General features: G+C 41.8%; 1 long non-coding RNA gene across 1 annotated transcript in view; it reads right to left on the bottom strand.

The window, feature by feature from the left end:
* The window catches only part of LOC310745837, a 39259-nt gene that overhangs the window by 21635 nt on the left and 7270 nt on the right, over positions 1-10354 (bottom strand). The window lies entirely within an intron of this gene.

Raw genomic sequence — 10354 nt, 5'->3', positions numbered from 1 at the left:
TCTAGAAAAAGAGGTGCTGGAGCTCACCTTGTTCTCTTATAATAGCAATGGCACCTACCTGAGAGGAGCCAGAACCAAGTTTTTGCTGGGACGGGGGAAGCCCTGCTAGATCTAGTGTTATCAGGGATTCCAATTGCAAGGAGACTTCTAAGCATGTTCAGGCAAATGTTCTTAGAAGGCCCCTTCAACAGTAGATGGAAACCAGAGCCAAATAAAAAGGCAGAGCCAACCCAACTGATTATATATAAAAAAGGCAAGCAGCTGAGATCAGGGGAAAGTGAGGCTGGTGAGGCAATGCCCCATTCACTCTAATGGGCTAGTCTCCAATGACTACTTTGGACACTTCTTTTGCTGGTGGTATCTAGAGATAAGCTCCCAAATTGAGAGTGGGGGGGGGGGGCGAGGAGCAGATACTGGACAGAGGTAGCCCTGGGTCCTTTGACTCTGGAGTCTCTTCATTCCTCTAAGACAGTGATGGCCAAACTTGGCCCTCCAGCTGTTTTTGGACTACAACTCCCATCATCCCTAGCTAACAGGACCAGTGGTCAGGGATGATGGGAACTGTAGTCCCAAAACAGCTGGAGGGCCGAGTTTGGCAATCACTGCTGTAAGAGGTCCCAGGCCTGGGCTCATTGACTATGACAGTGACAGCTTGGAGCTACTGTGGTTAACTATCTCCAGCTAGTGCCACTGGTTTCAGTAGGGGAGAAATTTTACAAAAGGAGTGTCATAATATAGCCAACTTTTTCTTCCTGGTGTAGTTGTTACTCCTCATATAACAATGATTTTTTTAAAATGAAAACAAGGTGCATACCTGTTCAGAGTCATTAGGTGTATAAATTCCACCTGGCCCCATAGATGGGCACAGTCTTCTAAGCAAGTTTGATCTCAGACAAAGCAATTCAGCATGATGGAGAATTCATGACTCACTTCTCTTGACACTGAAGACCAAAACCATAAATTTCTACCTTTTACTCTCTCTCTCTAAATGGTAAAATGCATTCCTTTGCCTGCCTGTCCTATTGGCTGTAAATTACCCTGAAACTGCTTCCCCTTGTGTTTGCTTGATCTGACTGCAAGATGCTAAATTTATGTGCTCAGCAGTCAAAAGTCACCAAACTGGGCATTACATTAGCTGCCATCCCTTTGCACTCTTCGCTAGGGTACAAAGAGGGCACTCTGTAGATGGCCTGCTGGCATTAAGAGAATGAACAAAGCCTATTTTAATGATGAAAGCAACAAAAGTGGTTTCAGACAAGGTCAAGACCAAAAGTGAGATAATGGGTAAAACATTAATTTTCTGCTTGTTCTGGAGTAAAAAAAAAAAAGCCAAGTGACTGTGTTTTTGGCTCATTGCCATTACATGCCTGTTCAGGCATTTCCCTTCATTCATTCTCAGAATGTATGGACGGAAGGGTGGGGCTCTGCAAGCAAGCACCTCCCCACACTGTCTCCCTCCCTGCTTCACCTACCAACCTTTTGCCCATTGGGTTGGATTCAGAGTATTGCAAATGCAGTTCTGCTGAAAGAACAAGGACTCTGTTCATCTCCGCACACAGACCTCAACCATCTCCTGAAAAATATGTTGGGGGATCCTTTGGAACAATGTGGAAGATGGCACAGGCAGCTGCAGGAAGAAGCAGTAAAAACTATCCCTGCCTCAGCTTTTGTTCATGGAAGACTCAGCAAGATCTGTGTCACTTCCATTCATAGAAGTGGCTATTCCATGAATAAACAGACTTATTTCCATCATGGAAATCCTACCTATTGCACATAAAAAATAATAATTTACAGACAATTTTAAAGAGTAGTACACTACTTGTGTTCTATTATTTCTTTCATTAAATAAAATTAAATAAGGAAACTGAATCATCACATATCATTTCTGTGGGAATGTTTAGGGATGCGGGGGAGGATGTATTGTCTAAGATATCCTACCCCAACTTGTCTTTACAAGTTCAACAAAATCAGCAGAGTTAACATTCCCCTTTTTTAAACACACGCACAGCAGATAGCTTGCTCAGACTCGTTAAGAGTCTCTGTAAATATTTCCTGGTATTTTCCCCATTTAATCCCTCCTAAAATAAGACACTATGCAGTCTTCTGTAAAGTATAAAATGTTTACTCACAAGTAATCATCTGTTCACTCAAAGGTTCCCAGAAGGCAGACTTAAAAGGTTAGAACATAGTTTAAATGTGGTGACTATCTCCTTATGGGAGAAAGCCCCCTTTTCTTCTCTTGGCCTGAAGCCAAGTGTGCATTTTAGTAGTGCTGTTGTTAAGATGGCATTGATAGAGACAAGAGGAGACAAGATGGTCGCCAGCCTGTGGTTCTGGATTTTACTACTTCAGGAGAGGCCATCTCAAGTTACACATAGGAAGTTTCATCTCAGTCCAGGAAAGCAGGAAGTTCCAGCTGGAGGACTGAGACAACCTTCATGTCTTCTCTAGCAATGTTGTGTTTGACTGCGCCTGATTTTTACATCCCACAATTTCCACCCCACCCCAATGTCTGACTTTACACCAGAATAAACCTTTCATGAACCAAAACGTTTAAAAATCTACTCCAAACTAAGGCCCGAGGACCGGATCCAGCCCAATTGCCTTCTAAATCCGGCCCGTGGACGGTCCAGGAATCAGCATGTTTTTATGTTAATAGAATGTGTCCTTTTCTTTAAAATGCATCTCTGGGTTACTTGTGGGGCCTGCCTGGTGTTTTTAGATGAGTAGAATGTGTGCTTTTATTTAAAATGCATCTCTAGGTTATTTGTGGGGCATAGGAATTCATTCATTCCCCCCCAAAAAAAATATAGTCCACACCCCCAAGGTCTGAGGGACAGTGGACCGGCCCCCTGCTGAAAAAGTTTGCTGACCCCTGCGGATGAGGAGAAAGACCAAACGAAATGAGATGGGTGGCGATTTTGCTAAATCCTTGGATTGACTAGTATAATTTCTTGAGGTGTGTGTGTGTGTGTATGTTTTGAGGGGGTGGGGAGATCTCAGGTTAGTTACAAACTAATCCAAGGCAAGCTTTTCACAGCTCACCCATCTCGTAATTTCTATTTTTATACAATTTCATTGAGGAGCTCTAGCTATGGTTACATTGTGCTAATATGAATTTTTGAGATGTGAAAAGGTACACACCAGGTATCCAGCTCCTGAGAAACTAACTGAAAATGTGCCCATCAACAATATCTCATCTGGCTGGAATTTATAACTGTGCAGTAATTGCACACGATTGTAGGACTTTGTTTTGATTTAAGGGGATAAAAACTGAAGGTCATATATCTTAGCTTCTCCTTTCCATCTTCATTAGAGACTTTAATTAGGTAGTCTAGTGAAGGCTGTTCATTACTTCATCACAGATCAGTCTCATACACTAGAAAAGCAATGAGGATTACAGGATTGTTTGTTTGTTTGTTTATTCACTCATTCAGCTGATTAAAATATTTCCATCTTGCCTTTCTGTCATTTAGGCATCCAAGGTTGCAAACAGAATATTTAAAAAATGAGATGCAGTAAAATATCACAACAGTGAAAATATGTAATAATAAAAACAGCAGAAACCCTAATGAGCAGATATTGCAAAGAGAACATTGGAATCAGCAGCATCCAGGTATATTCAACATACCCTTAGAAACCTATTTAAACAACATCATCTTCATGGCACACTGAAAATGTGAAGGAGCCAGATGGTCTTCCACATGAAGGTGATTCCAGAGGTTGGGCATGGACATCAGTGGTGTGGTGGTAACATTATTGAAGTCCAGATCTATGCTGTCAAAGAGAGTTGCAAAATGCAGGCAGCCACATTGATCCATGATATATTATGGGTTTACAAGAGATTTGGACAAATCCCAAATCAAGAAGTGGAAAAGGGCCATTTTGAACAAATATGTGGTTTTTCTGAGCAGAAGCAGAATCTCTCTGAGGCCTGCTGCACTGATCCCAGAATTTCTGAACTGCTCCAGGGTGATTCAGATCTTTAAAAGCCCCTGCAGATGGCAGGTTTGCAAAAATTGAATTTTCCCCCAAGCTTGCCATATACACTAGGGTGGGGAGAGAAGGCAGGGAGAACTCTTTTGTGACTGACAGTTCTGGGTTCTGTTAAAGGGGAAAGGGATGCTGAAGTAATTTATCACCTTATTCTTGACTGTTCTGTTCTCTTTGTCAGTTCTGCTAGTGATGCACACTTGGAAAATGAGGGGCATCCAAGTTCTTCTGCCTCTGTGACATATGCCCATACATTCATGTCTGCGAAATCAACTCTGCACTTAATTTCTGTGACTTCTGGTGGCAGCTGCGCAGAATAGGAGCTTGAAGCTCTTTCCCTCCCATTCATTGTAACTCCCTAGTCCCTGCACGCATCCTTCTGAAATTCTGCAAGTTACTTTCCGAAGGAACTCTATGTTGCATGCCCTTTTCATAATAAAATTGTTGCCCTCAAAATTATAAGTTCTCCCCCTCCCCACAAATCAACTTTAAAGATGCCTTGCACATTAAAAAAGTGGTTCTCTCCCTGCCTACAAATCAACCTTAAAGATGCCTAGCACATTAAAAAAAAGTCTATAATTTGTCAGATTTCTGAGTCAAGGGGACTTCTCTCATGCATTATATTTTCCAACAAATTGCCCATGAAACAATAGGGCAGAATAAGTGAATCCCTTTTTAAGCAACTCAAACTGTAAAGGTGTCCTTAACAGGAAAACTACTTCTGCTATACTTCTGAAATTTAGCAGCATTCATGCATTCTGAATTTCATGCCTGCAAATTTTACCCAATTTTACAACAACAATAAGGTTATAGGTGGTTCCTTTTTCAATTGGTTTTCATATCCATGGAAGCAATCTAGTTGTGTGTTCTGTGCTGGAAGACATGTTCAAGCAGATTCTTCTGAACACTTCATGTCCATTGGCCCAGATTTCTCCTAGAACATTGGTCTTCAGCTGGTGGATTATTATCATACTGTTACCTAAGAGTTGTTGTTCAGATAGCACCATCACCATGTTATCTTATGTTATGTTTTATGTGATGTGATGTGATATGTGTTGTGTTATATATGTTATATTACAAAAAAAAAGTTAAGAGAACAGTGGGTAGACAGTAGAAAATCAGACCCCAAGTCAGGTTGGCCTTAAAAGGGCAGTCTTGGGTCTAAAGAGACTATCCCAGAAGACGGCTTCTGCTCTTTAATAACTTGTGTTTTTAAAAGACATAGCAATGACAAGTAGGCAAATATGCATCTAATTGCCAGAAAAGCCCTGCTGGAAAAGACCAAAGGTCTATTCTGCCCAGCATTCTGCTCTGACAGCAGCCAATTAGATGTCTATGGGAAGCAGGACATGAGCATGTTACTTTATGTCCTGTGCTCCAACTGGCATTCAGAGGCTCACTGGGTCTAGCACTGGAGGTAATTACAGCTATTATGACTAGTACTCACTATTCAACGTGAACAAATGTGTGGGCAAGAGTTCAGGAGAGGGGAGAACTTAAAGGAGTGGCAGCATTGTGCTTCATGTTGGCATGGCAACCCTTCTTCATTATGACAAACAACCATGTAGGTAAGCTAATACTGAAAGGCTCTTCCTCTCTGCTTTGTCTGTTGCATCCAGTCACCAAACAGGAGTTTGTGAAATGTGGTAAACAAGTCCATAACCCTTTACAGTCATCAAAGACTGACGTTTATTCAATAGAAAAAAGATATAGTAGCTTCCTGATAAAGTATGCCCCAAAGGAAGGAACCTTAATTTGAATTTATAAAGCAACCAATGTGATGGTTATGGGGGTGGGTAGTTGCTGTTTTTCCTTTGTTTCATAACTTTTTAAACTATTGAGGCATAGTCCAGACAGCGTAGGATTCTCCCCTACCTCCCTCTGTTCCATGCGTGACCACCCACCCCTTCCCCTGACACAGGTGAAGCAGGTCATACTTGTGGAACTGCTGTACATTCCTCATGGCTCGCAAAAGTCCAGCTGCTTCTCTTTATGTGTAGATATCTGTAAATTTATATCACCACGTGATTTCATACTCATGTGTTCCAAGTCCAGCACACTGCAAGTTACTCATTTTCTTAGCCATCTATTCTAGAACATGCTTCCAACTAAACCAATAGCCATTTGAAACATTTACGAACACCAAAGCTGCATTCATAGATGCATTTATCTGGGAATAAGCCCTGTAGAACTCAATAGGGCTTACTTCTGAGTAGACATTATAGGCTTGCACTGTAAATCACTTTAAAAACAGAATGATATAAAAGTGATAAAATGCACATGCATGACAGCATTTTTAAAAGGCAAACTGCATCATTGGAGTGTGTGTGTGAGAGACACACACACACACAGAAAGAGAGAGAGAGAGAGAGAGAGAGAGAGAGAGAGAGAGAGAGAGAGAGAGACAGAGAATATGAATGGGATTGTAGCAAGCCTGGAGAGGGAATTTAAGCCTGTCCTTCTCTGAGGAAAATCATTTTTCTGAAGCTTGTATTGTGGGGAGAAGAATCTGCTCTTGGCTTTATTGAGGAATCACACACCCAGACAAACAGCACCTTCAGAGAAGAGATTTTCCTTCAGATCGCAGCAGAGGGGAAAGAGTTAAACTCCTTTTTCTTGATGACCCTGGTTCTGTTATTTGTTAGCCACCCCCACACCATGGTGCAATTTGGGGGGGGGGGAACCCTGCAAGTTAGATGCAAAGACATGTTTTTGTCACATCCGGTTTGTTCCACAGTCAATGAATGCCCAGAGCAGTGGCAGCACAGAGGTGACATAGTTATAAATATGATCAAGCTTTGGACCCGTAGAATCCCAAAGGCAGTAGTTCCAGGGTTATTACAGAGTTGCAAATCCCACAGCAGTCAAAAGTCTAACTCATATTCAATAATATTATCAAGAACATGCTGCTGGTATAGCCCCAAAATTTATATTCTGTTACTGTAGATTCTATTAATATCCACATACACAGAAAGCCTAGCCCAGGGCCAAAGTTATACTTTTTGCACAGTGTTTGCACTGGGGAATATTAAGCATTGCTTGGATTATGGCGGCTAGAAGGTAACAGCACTGGTACTTCTACCCAGGGGTTTATTATCACACCTAATGAAACTATATAGTTCTGCTAATAGTTGACAGCTGGTAGTATAACTAGAATACTGCAAAATGAAACTAATCCCGCATAACCCCACTAAAATGCAAATATTGCCCAGATTAAGCACTTTAAGATCAGCCGAATCTCATGAGTGCTTTCTTTTGGCGAGCCAACAGGGAACAATCCTACATTAAGGCAGCACTCCTATCTAGACTGCAATCCCAAACCCATTTACTAGGAAATAAGCCCCATTAATCTCAATGGGACTTATCTTTGTAGATTTTACGGGATTGCATTGAAGATTACCTGGTAAAAAAACTCCACCAAACACTGAGACTTGCTTTAAAGTAAAGATGCATATCTTATTTATACTTGCAGGGGAGAAAGTTACATTCAACTTAGAGTCAAACTAAATATGACTTTTATCAAATACCGTATTTTTCGCACCATAACACTCACTTCTTTCCTCCTAGAAAGTAAGGGGAAATGTCTGTGCGTGTTATGGAGTGAATGCCTACGGATGGCGGGGGGATCTGCTGCAGTCGTGAGCAGAGGATCCATGGTTCCCCTTCCTTCCCTCCTCCGTGGCTCACTTTGAAACAGCAAAGCGGGAGAAGAGCCGCTGACTGACGAGGAGAGAGAGACAGCGAGCCTGCTTGCTTTAAAGGAGCAAAGCGGGAGAGGAGAGGAGAGGAGCCGCTTACACGAGGGTAAGCAGCTCCTGTCCGGTTGGCTCCTTTAAAGCAAGCAGGCTCTCTGTCCCTCTCTCCTCCCCACTCGCTAAATAACAGCAAAGATTTTTCAAGCAGGCTCTCTGTCTCTCTCTCTTTCCCACTCGCTAAATAGCAGCAACGTTTTTTCAAACAGGCTCTCTGTCTCTCTCTCCTCCCCACTCGCTAAATAGCAGCAACGTTTTTTCAAACAGGCTCTCTGTACTCTCTCCTGCCCACTTGCTAAATAGCAGCAAAGATTTTCGCAAGCAGACTCTCTGTCTCTCTCTCCTCCCCACTCCTCTTATAAGAGCCTTCTCCTCTTATACCCCTCTTCTGCATTATTAACAGCATCCTTCTCCACCCACCCCACGCGTGTTCCTTGTCCCTTGAGCGCTTTTCCTTCCCTCCCCACTTAAAACATGGTTACAAAGCACGGATCCACACGGATCCTCAGGATTTTTGCACTGGGTCACCCCAAATTCACCATCAGATCACATAGCATGTCCATGGCTACAGCTTGCACCCAAAAAATCACACACCCACTGTTGCCTGGGGCCGCAGTGGTGCAAAAACGTGGTTACAAAGCACGGATCCACATGGATCCTCAGGATTTTTGCACTGGGTCACCCCAAATTCACCATCAGATCACATAGCATGTCCATGGCTACAGCTTGCACCAAAAAAATCATGCACCCACTGTTGCCTGGGGCCGCAGTGGTGCAAAAACGTGGTTACAAAGCATGGATCCACATGGATCCTTGGGATTTTTGCATTGGGCTACCCCAAACTCACCGTCAGATCACATGTCTGTGGCCACAGCATGAACCACAAAAATCATACATCCACTGTTTCGTTTAGAATATTTTTTTTTCTTGTTTTCCTCCTCTAAAACCTATGTGCGTGTTATGGTTGGGAGCGTGTTATAGAGCGAAAAATACGGTAGCTTTCATTACACCTTCACTGTATTGTCTTTAGTTCATGCTAATTTTTTTTTGTGCGAGAGTGTGTGTGCGTGCCAGCCAGCCTACCCAGGCAAGGAATTTTAGCAGCCATGTAATTTTAGCATACAATTTAAAATATGTTATTTTAGTAAGTATAATTGTTTTTAAATTACAGATTTTATATATTTTTTAAAAAAACATGCAAATTGTTTTTAACATTTGTTTTTGTAGACCACGTACAGGTCTTAGATTTGAGCAGGTGGCATACAATGTTTCATTAAATAAAAGAAATGGACTGCACAGCTTCCTGGTTAAGAAATAGTGAAGGATGGGGGGAGGGGGGTTAAACTGGCACAGAGCTTGTGGAAAGATCTTTAACCCTTTGCTCCATCCATGGTGAAAACTGAAATCGACAGCAAGAGCAGCAGCAGCACCCTGCTTCCTTGACTGCTGTTGGCTTTCCCCCCCAGTGGGCACCAGTATGAGCTTTCATTCCATAGCAAATAGCAGGTCTGCACACATTAAGAATGAAAGGATCTGTCAGTTGCAGATCTCACAGTTTCTCATTTTTGCAATCTTAAATTCAGTTTTCCACATTTTGCAGCAAGTTGCAAATTTTGTAAATTGAAAAACCCTCATGAATATTCATCAGCATTTTCGTACAAATTTCTCCTAATAAACACATTTCACGTGTTTTTATGATGTACACATTTTTGCAAGCAAATTCCTTAAAAGAAATAAGGTTCTTATTAAAGTTTTTCACAATACAATAAGAGAAGAGCTACAAAATATACAAAGAGAACAAGTAAAATATGGAGTCCTCTCCTAAAGGCAATTCTCAGCCCCTACCACCCACAGACGGTAGCAGCCCTTCCCAGCTCTCAGCTGGAATCCTTCCTTTCTCCTCCCAGTCTCTCACCCTCCATCAACTATCTACCACCCCCATGAGCACAATCTCTAGACCTTAACAAAGACCCCTAACGTATGACTCAAAGAAACAAGAGAAAGGAAAGAGAGAGAGAAAAGAAAAAGAAGCAAGAAAGAAAAGAGAGAGCAAGAGAGTGATAGCAAGCAATTTCCCATAATATAATGGATTTTTGTATGTTATTTTCACTAACACAGTTATTTTAATGCAGTTTTCCCCATTATATACATTTTTCAGACATTGGTTGTAAAAGTGTGTTACAAAATTCAAGTAAGTGCAAAATTTGAAAGATAGCTGTTTTTCAGTTCACATAAGTGCAGATTTCATACATTCGCCTTTAAATGCATGTTGGATTGTATTTCTCCTCCATCCCACGTGTGTGTGTGTGTGTGTACACAACTGCAATCAGGTTCTCACAGAGGTAAAGGATTAATCCCCACCTCCCACAATGCCATGCATGGTCGCTAGCTCTTAATCAGAAAACAACAACACAACTGCAAAGAATGTGATATGTCACATGCAAAATACCCACACAGTAAAGATAGGAGCCATACCTCAGTACTATACTCGGGAGATGGAGAACCTGTGGCCAGTTATTAGCATGGTTAATGAACAGGGAGGTTGGGAGTTGTAGAGGATCATACATTACCCATCCTTGAGAATGAGATAATATTCACTTTCTTTAATA

This window comes from Podarcis filfolensis, assembly GCF_964270895.1.
Source record: "Podarcis filfolensis genome assembly, chromosome: 12".
Classification (NCBI taxonomy): domain Eukaryota; kingdom Metazoa; phylum Chordata; class Lepidosauria; order Squamata; family Lacertidae; genus Podarcis; species Podarcis filfolensis.
The sequence above is the reverse complement of the archived record's forward strand: the minus strand, read 5'-3'. Positions and strand labels throughout refer to the sequence as shown.